Here is a 17,695-nt window from a genome sequence, read left to right as displayed (position 1 = left end):
TGAACTCCTATCACTGAATTCACATATTCCATGCCAAATATTTTTATACATTTCTTCAAAAATCTACCCTGCTTTGTTATATTTCCCCTTCTAGGCCCCCAGTCTCATCTTTGCAGCTGCAAATAAAATTCCAGTCCCCATCTATAAGTAATATTCCTTGCTGAAAACTGACTGTCTCTCCTAGAATTTTCTTAAGTTCTGTTATAGCAGTTTTAGGTGGAAGGTAAATAAATGCCAGTGTAATCTTCCTCCCTTGCCAGTAGCCCCTTGGCACTACAAATCTGCCATTATTATCTTTTTTATCTTCTTCTATCACTACTGGAGTTCCTCTTGCAATTACTACAAGTACTCCTCTTTTCCTTTGTCCCAGGTATTCTGATGAATAACCATCCTGATTACCTTTCTTTATCAAATTAACACATCTGTGTATCCTGTAACATTACTGTTTGCACTCTACATTTTTAATATAGTTCAGTAGTCTTTCCTTTTTTGTATTTGTCAGTGAGGCCATTTACATTTGCAGAAAGCATTGTTGTATATTATTCCCACTCATTATATATAACACCTTTTTTGTTAAATATCTAGTTCCAGCTTTTGAGTTACATGCATACATTTGGCAAGCTGAATTTTTATACAGTTGTTTCTTGTCATATCCATTTGAGCCTATGTTACATCTTATAAAACTTTTTGTTTTATTGAAAGCCCTCAAGCAAACAACAACAACAAAAAAAACACCCACAATACTCCCCCTAAAACATATTAAATTAATTCTAACATACAAAACTATGCACACCTTCAAATATTGAAATTTTACCCTCCTAATAGAAGCAAAAGTCCCCAACTGACAGCCATTTTTTTTTGCATTGCAGTGCCTACATTTCTTAAAACTGAAGAAGAAAGAGAGAAGAAGGAAGAAAGAAATGAAAAAAGAACAGCAGCACCCATTTACAATCCCCATTATGCTTAAACATAACTGAAAAAAAATATTTTATAGCATGCAACCATGCCTGGTTAAAAATGAATTGCTTTTTATCCAAATACTGTACTATACTTATTCTGTATTACTTGAATTTATCTATTCACTGTATTCTCTATAACATATGTATAGTATGTACAATATTGCAATATTTGGGCATGAAACTACTACTGTAATTTTCCCTGTATTGAAACTCTGTATGTGCTAGTAACATTTGTAATGTAAATGTCTCTATTGGAGCTTTTCTGCGTGGGTCTCCACTGAAAATGGGCTACAAGCTCAGTTGGACTAACCTGGTTAACAAATGTCAAATAAATAAAATAATAAAGAAAATGTAAAAACAACCACATGCCACAATATTTGTACCATTTAAGAAAAAAATCTTTATTTACAGTTAAATTTCTCCCTCCTCTTCCCCTCCCCAAAGTACTTTTCTGAACATTAATGACATGAAGTAGGGCATATGCTTTAGAGTTCCCCACAAGTACAACAATTTCCAGATTTTCTTGTTCTGTTATATTTCTCAAATATAATAAATGCATTGTAATACATCATTAAGTTACTGGTTTTATTACTGTTCATCTCTGAAATCATGTCTCTGCTTCATTTCCAACGTACTCTCAAATCTTCTAGTCAACAATCATGCTCCTTTCCTTCTCTCCAACATTATTCGTTGAAAAACCTATTTCACAGGTACAGTCCCTCTGTGGTCTTTATTACAAGAAGAACAAGAAGCAGTATCTCCTTCTGTTTCACAGCTTACTTTTTGTTGAACAAATTTTTGTATTTCCTCCTTGTCCTCTTTAGCATGTACTTCATAAAAAAATGAGTTTGCCCTCCCAGGGATTAATGCCTTGAAGACAGCTGGGTACAGCAGTTTGAGTCTCATACCTGCATCTTGAAATTCCCTGAATAGCGGAAATAATTTCATCCACTTCTGTCTGGTGTACAATGAGTAATCATTCTCCACAAACACCCTGCTGTCTCCCACTTTTAGTACTTTGTTCTTCTGCCACAGGTCTGTCAAAATCAATTCCTTCTGTTGGAAGGATTGTATCTGTACTATTAAAGGTCTAGGTTGCTTTTTTGGTTGCCAGGTTTGGAGCATACACACAATGTGTCCTTTCAACTAACAGCTCCTGCTGTGGAATACCAGTCCAGTTGCTTATTGGTGTTTCCATAAAATTAACACAGTCTGTTCCCTCCAGCTTCTCTGATATAGCTACAAATCTTAAGGTTTTCCCTATGTGCTCTTTCCTCTAATTCTATTATTTTTTTAAAACATCTCTTCCTGAGCAGTCTCATTCAGCCAGCCTTTTCTTCATTTCAGCCTCTGATTTTTGCAGCTTTATCATCTCATCTGAATATCTGTTTAAAGACTCTTCCATTTTTTCTAACCTTTTGTTGTTTGTGTTGATATACTCCATCAATGTTTTGTTTATTTTAGCCAGGTCTGTATGTAATTGTGTTATATCTTTCTGTATGTTACTGGAAGTCATGTCTGAAGGTTGCATTGCTTTTTGCTGAACAGCTGCAGAACTTTCCCCAGTCAGTATTTCTTCCTCGCTTTTTGTAGCAGATTTTTTTTCAGGTCTTCTGTATTTCATTATTAATGGCATCCAGGCTATGCACTTAGTAGCAGTTACTAAAATGTAGTCTACTAGCCTTCTCTGCTGAGTTTCTTTTTTCACACTGGGAGAGCTAGAAATAAGCTGTTACTCAATGTGCAGCCATCTTGGAAGTCCCATTCAATATCCTTCTTATGATTAACAGGATCTTCATAAATACTCTCAAATGTGCCTGTTTCTTCTTTTTGGGGGTAGTATTTCTGTTCCTTTGGCTTTGTCTCCAAATTCCCTATACAATATCTTTGGGTCATCAATGAATTAATTGTTTTGTATTTTTCTTTTATATTTATCTGCATACCTTTTAAGTATTTCGTCCTGTGATGATACTTTTAGTTTAATATAGGCAATAATATATAATAAATCTTTGTCTGCTTTCATACTGTAGAATGCTTTTATCATGTCTAACTTATTAAGTATTTTTGATGATCTGTTCCCTTTCATTATTCCCTTAATGGTGGTACTTCTTGTCTTAATTGCTTTATACTTTTCTCTTTTCAATGCTTCCATGGTGGAATTTTACTTGTTTCCTTCCTTCCCTTTGTTATACTACATTTTATGGTAATACTTTGTACATTATTAGTTTAGCTGCACAGTAATGCATTCTACTTATTTCTGTTGCATTACATACATTTCTCTTAATTGCCTCATTGCTACGTTCATCTGTTTTACAAATATTCTCACATTTTGGGTTTTATTTACATTCTGTAATTTATTTCTTTCATCTGTCTAAATATGTCTGTCCATCTCTATTAAATCAAGCATGCCTTCCCTTAAATCCTTTTCTTGTAGACTGAGGACATCTTCATTTATTCACGTTTTCCTGCTAGTGATCTACAAAAAGTTCCAATCTTCATGTGATGTATCCTGTTAATATGCACACTGCTTCATCTGCTGCTCCTTTATATGGGAACCCTTTTAGTGCAGCACTCTGCAACATTATCTGTGTCAGATATGCCACTGTTTCCTGCTCCTTCCTTTGCTGTGCAACATTAACTAGACTTTTGTACTTGTCTGCTGTAGAAGGCTCCAAAGTATTATCAAAATCACGTTGCAAATATTCTTCACATGCCTCCTTCTCCACCTGTTCCTCTTTAATCTGGGGGCCCATAATTCCATCATGCTGTGATATTGCCTGTGTTGGATTCTCTACACAAAATCCATCACTTTAGATAATCCACAACTTCAGTTTCTGTTTCCTTAGCTTCTACCTCACAAATCCTCTTTTCTGCATTCCTCCTTTGTTTTCTGTATGTGTGTGTGTGTGTGTGTGTGTGTGTGTGTGTGTGTGTGTGTGTGTGTGTGTGTGTGTGTGTGTGTGTGTGTGTGTGTCTGTTGTGAAATGCTCAGTATCTGGGTGGGAAATGCTCAGTATCTGGGTGCCTTTGTTTGTATTTCCCTAAATATTTTTGGAGATGCTTTTATATACTGATTAGTTTGGCTTTCTTCTTTGCAAAGCTATTCTACCATGCCAGATCTGTTTTCCCCATGTCCATATTTATGCAATATTTTTCATAAATCTGTTATATTAATGAAACAGAATTTTATTTGAAGATTCTGACAGTTTATTTTATTGTGCAGTTATTTTTTTCCTCTAATTATCCCTCTTAATCTTTCTAAATATCTTTTTTTTTCTGGAATTTTTGGGCTTCTTGTATAATAGTAACAATATACAATTTCTTTCTTATCTTCCATAATCCACTTTGACATCTTAATGGCTCAATTCAGCCTGTCAGTTTTTGTGTTTTTTTTTTTTTTTGTGGATTACTTGCTTCATCCTTCTACAACAGTGGAGCCATCTTCCACCAAAGCTTGCCCTATCCTCATTTTAGGAACGCTTTGTTGTCTTGAGGATTCTACAGTACCTTTTTTCCAGTCCTGGCAGGAGCGTATACACTAGAAATGTGCACTTTTTTATCCTTAGACCTGTGCACCCAGCTGTCTTTTTTACTTTTAACCTACTGATATCATGACTCTCATATGTTACTTGTATCAGTTGTTTGTGAGCAGTGACTTACCTCAGAGACATGTTATTGGTAGTGCTGGATATGCCCTGGAGACCTAGTGGATAACATCCCTAAGAAATTCACAGACTGTGATAGACAATGAATATAATTATTCCCTAGCACAGACCCAGGTTGCTGTGGAGCATGCCTTCAGGCTGCTAAAGGCATGCCTTCACTGACTGGGTTTATCAAATTGTGCCCTGCAGTATGACTCTGGTGTACATATTAAAATATTCTTAGTGTGTACACAACATGATATTGAAGAAGCAGTTACAGCACAGAGAATGTATGCAGGAGGAATCTTTCACAGCACATCAGGCAGTGGTAGGTGAGCGAAATGAGGAGAAAGTGGAGCAGCAATCAGCAGGGGATGACCATGCTTGATGAAGGTAAGTTTAGCACACTGTGGTACTAGCAAAGAGGCAGTGGCTAGCAGATAACTTTGGCCCATAGCAAAGAATATACATTACATTAAAATATGATGCAAAAAAACAACAACACGAGACTATGCTTACCCATGTATAGAATGGCCTGACCATACATCACGCATGTGCAAGGGAAGTAACAAAAGTATGAAGGGCAAGGCACAGTTGTCATTTGCACAGATGATGGTGGTAACATGAGTATGTGACACCATTAACAGGGAAATGTGTAGTTGCTGTAGAAACATTCAATTGAAAAATGTGGTATAGGTCTGAGTTAGGAAGGGAGGGGACTACAGTACAATGCTGTGGGAAGGGTAATTATCTGTGTGTGTGTGCGTGTGTGTGTGTGTGTGTGTGTGTGTGTGTGTGTGTGTGTGTGTGTGTGTGTGTGTGTGTGTGTGCGTGTGTGTGTTGAATTTGAGGCTATACTGCTTTTTGTGTAGGTATGGTAAAAACAGCCTCAGTAGATGGTTTGGCACTGTATCTATGTCTTATGGACAAGTCCAGGGAAACTATGGAAGAAATGCATGCCACCATCCATGGCAGCTGTCTCTCCCAGTTGTGTCACCTGTAGTAGTACTATCTTTGCTAAGAGTGGGAGGGATGCATGACTGTGAGCACTGACATTACCAGGAGTGGCACATTTGTGAGCACCACAACTTTCAGGATGTCCTCCCCTGCCTGCATGCACCACTACAATCAATTTTGCTGGGGAAGTTGTGGCACCACATGACTGTAATCTGTAGCTGACATTTCTATGTTGAGCTCCTTCTGTGGAGCTAGACATAAAGTGGCTTCATGATGCATGCCTGACACGTATCCCTCGAGCACAGAAAGTCCTGTGCTACCAACAGATGATGGAATATGTCAGTTAGGTGACACATACAGAATGTGCACCCCCTTAGGTCATCATGTACATGCTGCAGTACATGTACCAGCTCCATAAAGATAGATGAGTTGTTAGGCCACACCTGAACATTAGTCATGCACATTTGATGTGTTGCAGACATTGACAGAGACAGTTCTGGAGAAGGACAGGAAAATACACAGTTTGGCCACTGTATACATTTCTAGGGGCCCCTATTATATTAGCAAATGCACTGAATTATGAACATTGTTTAGCTGAACGTCATTTAGTGAAATGGCAAAATAGCAAAAGCACAGAACAACAATTTTTTTCCTAGGGGAAAAAAAAATCACTGGGACGTTTTTGGGACTTTGCCATTTCCTCCACTGTGGTGCAATCTCGGAGTTGTTATATTTAAGTAGGGTGGGGGGGTGGGGGGGTTGGATTTTTTTTTTTACGGATCAGCAAAAATCGCTGATCCGTGTGTTCTACATTTTGGGTTTTGTGGGATTGTGGGTCAATTATATAGTGTTTGCAATTTAGTGCGTTCACTTATATAATATAGACCCATTTCTAGTGCATCCCCAAGATTAACTGTAGCAACATACAGCAAATCAACTTCAAAGTCTAACATACAACTTTGAATAAGAAATCTGTCCAATCCTCTTCAAGAGTAACCAGAAACTCCTCCATCTCTATCAGAGGTAGTTTGACTAATGAGTTGCCTCCCATTACCCTAACTACCCATGTAAGGCAGGCAGTACAGATGTTAGTGGCCCTGCATCTGAACTGCTCATATTTTCAGTCTCTGCCTCCTACAGTATTTATGTCTGCCACAGTGTGCTGCCATGCCCAGTCACAGTAAGATCAGTTAGAAATCCCATCACCTAAAACACTCAGTCACTGAGACGGAGAGCCAGAGACAAAACCTCATTCTCTGCAGAGAAAAACTTGTATTTTTGACTCTTGCCTTTGCCAGATGTAATGCTGTATGGAGAAAGAACATTGTTTATGATTATATGTCATTATGTAATGCTAGCTGAATGACTACCAATACAGCTCACCTGACAATGGCACTGTTTGGAAGCAAAGTACTCACAGGACTTTATTGCAGGTGGATAACCATATATATTGCATTTATATTAGAAACCATCCCCCAAACTTATACGCATACCTGCACAAACACACACACACACACACACACACACACACACACACACACACACACACACACACACACACACACACACACACACACACACACACACACACACACGCACACACACACAAAAACACAGACTACACCCTCATCAAACATTCTCAAAATTATGTAGTGCAAGAGAAACATTTCAGCCAGTTAGCATCACATGTCCAGCTGACATGCTTCCCCTGTACATACATGTGTCCTGCTACATACCACGGTTGAATGTAGGCAACAGCAAATACCTGTCTGCCAGCAGTCAGCATGACTGATATGCTGTAAAATGACAACATTATGTCTGAAGTCCTGACATTTCTTGAGACACCACAACACCAATACCAATAGAGGAAAGTACAGAATAGTGACTTAAAACAGCATCCAGTGTTATGCAGATACCTAATCACACATTGTGGTTATGCATGCCTTCTCCCCATGAGCAGCAAACATGTGAAAGATGCATCTCATTCAAAGCCAAATTTACACCCACTCACGACACTATGGTAAATTACTACTCCATACAGAAAACATATCTGCATTGTGTGGTGCCCTTTACTGCTGGATATGAACAATCCTGTAGGATGTGTCACTGTTTACCTTCCCCTCTGCTTTTAATACACCTTTGTAAAATGTCCCAAAGTACTTCAGCTTCATATTTTCCCACAATATTTGACCAAAGAATATCTTAGACAAACAGTGCAGCACAGGAGATGCAAGTAAAATGCAGTGAGTACTGCTGCTTTTCTGCCTTCCAGGCAACTTCACACAGGTGTTCAGGGTGTCTCATCAGTGCTCTCTGCCTTTTTCTGTGATGCAATGAGGCTTTATGGGATCACCATGGCTTATACTGAGTAGATTTGGGCCTCTCAACATGAAGTGCATGCAGATGAGTACTCGGCTTATGCATATTTCTGAGTTGCTTATTCTAAGTCTCACATCAGTTGGTAGGACTCAAGTATAGGCTTAAATAGCTTTGTGTACCTGCCTCAGTGACAGCAAGATAGATTGAGCCATTGTTGATGGATAATGTCAGAAAATGGTTTCCTGTATTTCATGTTCTAAGTCTGATGACTGTAGAGGCACTAATCAGCATTGTTAACAGTTTAACAGCATGGTACAACCCACAGAAGTTTATGCCATGCATCCTACCTTCCAAGATAATTTACCACATGGTCTAAATGATACAATCCACATCACACCTGCTATTAGTTGGGCTACTAAGTCACCCAAAATTGCACTGCAATTCTGAGAGTGAGAAATAAGAGTGACCATGAGAAGACAAATATGATTAAACTGGTATGACACTTACAGTATGGCTATGGCTTCCAGTGGCAGTGTTTCATGCAGGGCACCTCGGTGACACCCTAAGGAGAACAAGATCATCTTTTTTTATACATAGATGTTGCCAGAGTGGTTTGCTTGAGACTCCTAATAGTGTCCCCAGGATATGGCAGATGTCTGGCACTGTCTCTTCTAGGTAGTTACTGATGCCACAGGCTTCATAGGTTCATAGGTTCATAGGTTCATACTAGGCTATCTGCCCTAGGGCATTTATAAGCCTACCCAGAGTGTGTTTGGCTTTCGCCACCCATTTTAAATTAATTTTGCTATGCCCTTTTTTGAGGTTAGTATACTGTGCCTCTGTCTAACAGTGACACAGAAGTGATACCCAGGGTAAACATACGATCTCCCATCCACTCATCAAGATTCCTCTTGAAGAGAGTCAATGAGGGACTCTGCCTAACCTGGACTGGGATTTTATTCCAGAGTGAAGGGAGCCTCTGGGTTATGAATCTGTCCCTCCAGCATGTCCTATTTATTTCAGTGCTGAGGTTCAAGTCTCTCAAGCGCGTGGCTCGATGGGATTTGGATTTTCTGAGGTGCAGCATGTCCATTAATTCCGGGTTGGACATGGCTTTATACATCAGGCACAGATCGCCTCTGAGCAGGCGGTATGCCACTGAGTAGAGCTGGAGTTTCTTTAACCGGGCAGCATATGGCATCTGTTTGAGCCCTTTGATCCTCTTGGTAAGGTACTTTTGGGGTCTTTCCAGTTGCTGCAGGTGTCTGGTAAGGTACATCCCAAAGGGGCATTGTACTCAATTATGGGCCTGATGAGGGATGAGTAAAGAGGCACGATGACCTCCCTGATCTAGATGTGAATCCCTTCATGATTAGGTGGGCTATATAAAATGTTTTATAACCACTTTGGCCACGTGGTTGTCAAATGAGAGATTGCTATCAACTTGGATCCCCAGGTCCCTAATTACTTCTTCTGTACTTAATGGATTACCACCTATGTGGTAATTTGTGGGCACTTTGTTTTTGCCAAAGGGGATGACTATACACTTTTTGGCATTTAGCTTGAGGCCATGGCTCTGGCACCAGTTGTCTGTTTCTATGAGGCCCTTTTGGAGGATGCTTGTGTCGGCAGGTGAGTTGATTATGGTGCCCAGTTTGCAGACATCTGCGAACTTGGTCAGCCACAGTCCTTCCGTGTTGGCCTGTACCTTCGAGAAATATATACCGAACAAGAGAGGTCCCAGGACTGAGCCTTGTGGGATGCCACTTATAACTGGTTTGCAGTCTGACATGGCTCCAGCAATTCTAACCATGTGGGTTCTGTCCTTGAGCCAGTTTGCAACCCATCTAGTGACATAGGGGTTTATATTTAAGCTGGTGAGCTTATCGATAATGCCCGAATGGGGTATTGTATCGAAGCCTTTTGCAAGGTCCAGGTAGGCTGTGTGGACCACCTTCCCCTCGTCAATGGCCTTGGTGACTGTTTCAAAGAAATGGACCAGGTTTAAGAGGCAGGATCTGCCCTTAACAAAGCCGAACTGGGTAGGATCCAGTGTCTGTAGGTCCCCAATATCTTTATTTATGAGGTCCATGATGATCCTTTCCATAGCTTTGCAGACCAAGCTAGTCAGGCTTATGGGGCGATAGTTTCCAGGATCCGTTGAGGCACCACCTTTGTGGAGAGGGACCACTGTTGCTGTATGCCACTCTTTGGGTACATATCCTGTAGTAAGGCTGAGATTGAACAGTAGTTTTATGTTTGGGTTTAGCTCTTCTTGGAGTTCATGTAGGATGCAGCCCAGGACACTGTCTGGTCCCATTGATGCTGTGTTTTTTGCTTTGGAGAGGGCGGCTCTTACCTGAGCATCTGAGATGTCAGGGGGTCAGCACTCTGCTGGGATAGGTATTTTCCCTTTTGGTGGGGAGGGGGGGGGAGTTTGCGCTGAACCTGTCAGCTAGGATGTTGGCAATGTCTGTGGGTTCGGTGTATTTTTTGTCATTTTGAACTAATTCTGAGCATACCTGGGAATTCCCACCCAGGTTCCTAACATAACTAAAGAAAGCCTTGTGATTATCCTTAGTGTCCTGTGCAATTTTTCTCTCGAAGCTGGCCTTAGATGATTTTATGAGTGCCCGTAGTTTTTTGCTAATACTGATCAGAGATGCCTTCCCTTTTTGGGATTTTGCTCTATCATGTAGTAGCTTCCTCCTTCTATTGTATAGTTTGTTTATGGCTGGGGTCCACCAGACAGAAAGTCTGCCTTTGGAGGATTAGGTCTTGGTTTTATTTGGGATTGCATGATCCATGCATTCCTGAAGGTGTTCATAGAATGCGTTTATAAAAGATTCTGCGGTCTGGGCCGTATTTTCCACAGGCCCGGGGGCTTTGAAGGATTCCACCTCAGTTTTGAGGAGTGTGAAATTTGCTTTAGAGAAGTTTTTCACTGTGGTTTTCTGGGGAGGGGGTGAGGTCGGAATGTGAATATCCAGTGAGATTAGTTTATGGTCTGATCTTACTAGTGAGGGATACACTTCTGGTCTGGAGCATAAAGTCCCCATTTTGGTGATGATCAGGTCCAGTATGTTTTCCCCTCTTGTGGGAGTGGTAACAAGTTGTTCCATAGCATTTGAGTTTATAAATTCTAGGAACCTTTGGGCTAGGGTGTTGGAGCTAGAGTAATGCTCCCAGTCTATGTTTGGGTAGTTGAAGTGGCCCAATATAATGGTGTTTGGAGAGACCTTCATATTTTCCAGTGTTCTCAGGAAGGCTGAGTGGGGTTCCTGGGTTTGGGAGGGTGGTCTGTAGCAGGCTATAAACTGGAAGGCAGTTTTACCCACTGTTAGTTGCACATGGATAGTCTCTGATGCTTCGTGCTGTGCCACCAACCTGGAGGTGTGGGTATCTTTGACGGATATTGATACTCCCCCTCCTTTTGTGGTTCGGTCCAAGTTTTGGGGCTGAAAAGCATGGTATGAGGTATAACCTGGTAGTGCTGGGGTGATCTCGGGAGCCTTGAACCAGGTTTCTGTTACTACACAGATATCGATGTTCTCCATGCTAAGGAGAGTTTCGAGTGCGTGCATCTTGAGGTTTAGACTTCTGGCATTGAGTAGCATTACTCTTAGTTTCTTATCCCTTGTGATACCTATGGAGGTGAGTTTGTCTTTTGAGCCTTGCCTAAAAAAAGGGACTATGGGGGTAGCAACAGCCTTTGCCAATATCCGAAAGCCCAGGGTTGACAGGTGCAAGCCGTCCCTAGCGAAGCATCGTGGCTTGTCTCAAAATCTGTCAAGTAGTACAGACACAACTACAGTGACCTGTAGATGTGCCATAAGACTGCCTTAGTTTATGAAAATAAAAGATGACATTTAGGGCACCTATGATGTCTTGCATTGTAAGTATAGTGTAAATATTTTTCCTCTGTCCTTGCTTTTTACTGTCTTACCAGTATGGACTGCACAGTAATTCTTTCACTATTTTTATCCACAGCCAACACAGTCCAGTAGGCTATTTCTGAGAATAATCTCCAGTATCAGAAGAGATAATTCCACCTTTCTAGGTACAGTGGTGAGTACACCTGTCTGCTCTCATATACTTAGAAGTGTAGTTATCACTTCCTCAGTGTAGTTTTTTGATATATTAACCACATAGCACTAACCACACATCATCCAGGTTATGTTGCCTACTTTATCATTGTTGATGTGAGTGTACAGAAGTTCAGTAGTAAATTTATATGTGTAGTCTGACCTGTTGGGTTTATATTTTTACTAGTATGTCAGTGATATGTTATATGGTTTACAGTATAAGACACTGGTAGATACTCCCATGTAGTCATATCAGTGTGGTACATCCAAAGTACAGTTTGTGAAATACACTGAACAATGATAAGGAGTGTGGTTAGTATCCCCTTCATTAAATCACCTGCTCAGAATACATGCGTAGCATTTGTTAGCATAATAAATCTTTGGGTTGCCACCATACACCTATGCATCTCACCTGTCTTTTTCATAATAATATTGCTGGGGTAGTTGAAGTAGCATATATTATAATATTTATTTGCTAATAGTAATGCATTTCATTTGATCTCTGTGTTTTACTCATTCCCTCTCTGTCCTGGCCTTTTATATATATATATATATATATATATATATATATATATATATATATGTGTGTATATATATATATATATATATATATATATATATATATATATATATATATATATATATATAGATAGATATATATATACATATTGTTTGTTATGTTGTTTCTGCCCTTTTATATTGTATTTCTATACAGCAGCTGTGGCAGCAGTACCACTGACTCCTCCATGGACCAACAGTCCCCAAGGACATACGTTCCTTATAGCACATAGGTTCTTAGGTAAGTACTTAGTTAGCTGCCTTTGTAACCACCTACTCCATTTGGTTATAGATTGGTCTTACCCATACCATGGTCCATAATTATATATTACCCCTAATGAGAATAAATGGGATCATTCCATAGATAATTTGAAGGGACCCATGCATGGGTACAAAATTTAGAAGCTTCATATGTTCATTAGTAGTACAGGGGGCAGTCCTGGGGTAAACATCTGTTTCCCATCCATAGATCTAACATGTGCTTGAAAACAGACAGGGATGAGCTCTATTTTACATGGACTGGGAGTCTGTTCCACAGCAGCGGTATCCTCTGTGAAATATACCTTTCCCACCAACTCGTTCTGTTGATGGTGCAGAACAGGTTTAGATCCCTAGATTGTGCATTTCTGATGCCAATTGATTTGCCAATGTGCAGTAAATCCATCAGTAATGGATTGGAAGATGCCTTGTATGCCAGATACAAGTCATCTATTAGAAGTCTGTAGGATACCTAGCATAGTGACAGGGCTCTGAGTTGGTCCATGTAGGACATATTTTTAGGCCTTGTATCTTTTTAGTACAGTTGATTGGCCTAATGAGAGATGACTGAAATGGGGGGGGGGGGTAATGGCTTCCCTAGAATTAGACACAATCCCTTTGTTTATAATCTGTGCAATATAAGGACTTTCTTACAATAGTCACATGTCGGTCAAAACTTATGTCACAATCCACGTAAGTTCCCAAATCCCGAACAACTGGTTCAACCCTTAGGGGTGTATTGACAATGTGGTAGTTTCCTCAGGTGGATGACTTACCAAAGGATACAATAATGCATTTTTTGGTGTGTAGTTTCAGTCCATGAAATAACACCAGATATTTATTTGAGACAACGTTCATGTAAGATGGCTAAGTTCATAGGTTCATAGGTAGGTACTAGGCTATTGGCCCTAGAGCCCAAGCCTAGCCAAAAGATACCCTGACTTTCACCACCCAAGAAAAGTATTTTCCTGTGCCACTGTTGAGCAGAGCCACAGAAGTGATCCCTGGGGTGAATTTCCTATCTCCCATCCACTCATCAAGATTTTTCTTGAAGAGTGCTAATGAGGAGCTTTGTTTGCTATAGATAGGTAGTTTGTTCCAGAGTATGGGAAGTCTCTGGAACAGGAATCTATCCCTCCAGCATGTTTTGTTTATTGTGGTGACAAGGTTTAGGTCCCTAGAGTGTGTAGCTTGGAAGGATTGGGATTTCTTTAAGTGGAGCATGTCCAAAAGCTCTGAGTTTTACATAGCTTTGTGTGTTAGGCAGAGATCGCCTCTGAGTACGCGATATGCGACAGAGTAAAGCTGCAGTTTTTTGAGACAATCTGTGTAGGGCATCTGTTTGAGGCCGGTAGTCCTCTTTGTGAGGTATTTTATGCGGCCTTTCCAGTTGTTGTAGATGTCTTGTGAGGTGCATACCAAAAGGTGCATTGTACTCTATAATGGGTCTAATGAGTGACGAGTAGAGGGGAACAATGACCTCTTTTTTCCTGGATGAGAAACCTTTTGTAATGAGGTGTGCCACGTAGAAGGATTTCCTGTCTACTGTGGTGATGTGATTATCAAAGGAGAGACTACTGTCTACCTGTGTCCCAAGGTCTCTTATCACACTTTCGGTGTTAAGTAGACTACCGCCTATGTGGTAGTTCATGTGCACAGAGTTTTTATCAAAAGAGATAACAATGCACCTTTTGACATTGAGCTTGAGGCCGTAGCTTTGACACCAGGCATCTGTCTCAGCGATGCCCTTTTGTAGGATGACTACATCTTTTGGAGTTTTGATTATGGCTCCTATTTTGCAGTCATCTGCGAACTTCATTAGCCAAAGACCTTCTGTGTTAGCCTGTACTTCAGAGAAGTAGATACGAAACAGGAGAGGACCCAGGACTGAACCCTGTGGTACGCCACTTGTCACTGGTCTGAAGTTGGATTTGGAGTCTGCTACTTTCACAGTGTGGGTTCTGTTAGTGAGCCAGTTGTCAACCCATCTTGTGACATAGGGATTTATACTTAGTTTAGTGAGTTTATCTATAATTCCAGAGTGGGGGATGGTGTTGAAAGCCTTGGCGAGATCTAGATAGGCTGTGTGAACCACCTTACCCTCATCTATGGCTTTGGTGACCGCTTCAAAGAAGTCGATCAGGTTTAGGAGACATGATCTGCCTTTTACAAACCCGAATTGGGTGGGGTCCAGAGTTTGGAGATTACCAATGTCATTGTTTATAAGTACCATGATGATACGTTCCATAGCCTTGCAGACCAGGCTCATCAGGCTAATGGGGCAGTTGTTTCCGGGGTCCGTGGTGGCTCCCTCTTTGTGGAGTGGGATAACCATCACTGTGTGCCATTCAATGGGCACATAGCCTTAGGTGATGCTCTGATTGAACATGGTACTTAGGTGGGGTACCAGTTCATTCTGTAGTTCATGTAGAACGCAGCCTGGGATGTTGTCAGGTCCCATGGATGCTGTGTTCTTGACTTTGGAGAGTGTGCTTTTTACCTGTGCTGCCGTGATTACAGGAACTTTGCATTCTTCTTGTATAGAGATGGGCCCTTTAGGGGATGACAGGGGGGTAAAGTTAGCACTGAACCTATCTGCCAGGATGTTGGCAATATCAGTTTGTTCTGTATATTTAGTGCCATTGTACTGTAACTCAGAGCAGATCTGAGTGTTGCCATTGAGATTCTTGACATAGCTATAGAATGCTTTGTGGTTGTCTTTAGAGTCAGTGGTGATTTTGTTTTCATAACTAGCTTTGGAGGATTTTATGAGAGATCTCAGCTTCTTACTGAGGCTGACCAGGGAGTTCTTCCAATCATGATATTTTACTCTTTTTTTGCAACAGTTTCTTTCTTCTGTTGTAGAGTTTGTTTATAGCAGGGGACCACCAGATTGGCTTCATTTTTTTGGAGGATAGCATCTTGGTTTTGTTAGGGATTGCACGATCCATGCACTCGTGTAAGTGCTTATAAAGTGCATTTGTGTAGGATTCAGCAGTCATACCTCTATTGTCCATCAGTATGGGTGTCGTGAAGTTTGCCACTTCTGTCTTAAGAAGCGTGAAGTTGGCGTTGGAGAAATTTTTTTACGGTGGTTTCCTTAACGGGGGTGGGGGAGGGATGTGGATGTCTGGGGTAATTAGCTTGTGGTCGGATCTGACCAAATAAGGAATTGACCTCTGGTGTGGAGCACCGGTTGCCCATGTTGGTAATAACCAGGTCTAGGATATTGCTGCCCCTGGTGGGGGTGTGGATAAGTTGATCCAAGGCATTGGAATTTATGAATTCCAGAAAACATTGAGCACAAGAGTTGGTACATGAGTAGTTTTCCCAGTTAATGGTGGGGTAATTGAAATCACCCATTATTAGGGTGTTAGGTTGTACCCTAATATTTTTCAGTGTATCAAGAAATGAGGAGTGGGAATCCTGGGGCATGGTGGGGGATCTATATTAAGCTACAGTTTGGATTGTGGTCTTGCCCTGAGTTAGTTGCACTTGGATAATCTCGGATGCATTATGCTGAACAACTAGCCTGGAGGTGTGGATATCCTTAATGAATATGGACACACCTCTGCCTTCAGTGTTTTGGTCCAGGTTAGGTGGCCGAAAGGTGTGGTATGAGTTATAGCCTGGTAATGCAGGGGTACTCTCTGGAGCTTTGAACCATCTGTCACTGCACAGATGTCGATGTTCTCCATTTTAAGGAGTACCTTGAGTGAGTGCATTTTGAGGTTTAGACTTCTAGCATTGAGTAGCAATGCCCTCAGATTCTGCTTGCTTGTACCTGTTACGGTGGTGAATTTGTCTTTTGAACCTTGCCTAAAAAAGGCACTATGGGGTGGCTAGAGCCTTAGCCAGTATCCGGAATCCCAGGGGCGACAGGTGCAGTCCATCTCTAGAAAAACATCGTGGTTTGTCGATCATGTCACCCCAGGCAGACAGATACTGGATCCCCTTAAAATGACACCAGAAGCTTAGCCAATTGTTGAAGTCAATCATTTTGTCCTTGTACTGTGGTATCATTCTGGGTGATGGCAGGATGCTACTCAGGGCTAGGGCTAGGGCCATACCTGCCTGGGCTACAAGATCGGACAGCTCCTCCATGTCCCTTTTCATGTAGTCCAGGGAAGTATGTCTCAGGTCATTCACACCAACATGGACAATGACAGAGTCATATTTGTACTTGTTGTGGAGTGACCTGAGTGTATGCGTTATATGGTGGATCCTGGCACCCGACAGGCAGCTGACAGTAACTTTCTCCTTGTTTAGCCTGGTGAGTGGATCATCAGTGTGCCTGACTATAGAGTCACCTATGACTAGAGTGTTGGGTATGTTGTTATGCCTTATGGGCTGTGGTTGAGTGGCACACTGAGTCTGTAGGCTATGTGTCATTTGGGTTGTGTTGGGGGGGTGGAGGTTGCTTGTGTTTCTGCTTTGTAGGTCCCTGTTGCTTGGGTAGGTTTTTACTGAGAGCCTCCACAAATGTAGGTGTGTGTTTTGTGATTCTATGTGTGTGTTTTGGTGGTGTAGGTTTTGAGGGACTATGTGGTGAGTATGGTGTGGTACAAGTGTTCACCTTCTCCTCCTGACTGTCTTGTCCAGTCTTGGGTGAAGAGAGCTTTGCTTCCAGTTTGGCTATATAAGTGCATCTCTCACAAGTTGTTGTGTTAGGTGGTAGGAGGAGAGGGTTGTCTGTGTACATGAGGCAATTGCTGCATTGCCCCAAGATGCCCAGATTCACCAGGTAGACAGGAGAAAACACTGGGTACTGACCCTTAGACATGCCTGGATAGGTGCTTATTTGTTAAGTACTAGAAACTGTTTTCCTCTAGACAAGTGAGGAAAGTTGAGTGCTGTAATAATTTGTAGCTTATTTAGGGCTTACAACAAGTTCTGAACAAGTGCTGAGCTCAAA

The sequence above is a fragment of the Protopterus annectens genome, chromosome 8.part0 (assembly GCF_019279795.1).
Source record: "Protopterus annectens isolate FY-2018-M chromosome 8.part0, PAN1.0, whole genome shotgun sequence".
Lineage (NCBI taxonomy): Eukaryota > Metazoa > Chordata > Ceratodontiformes > Protopteridae > Protopterus > Protopterus annectens.
This window is presented reverse-complemented; position numbering follows the sequence as displayed.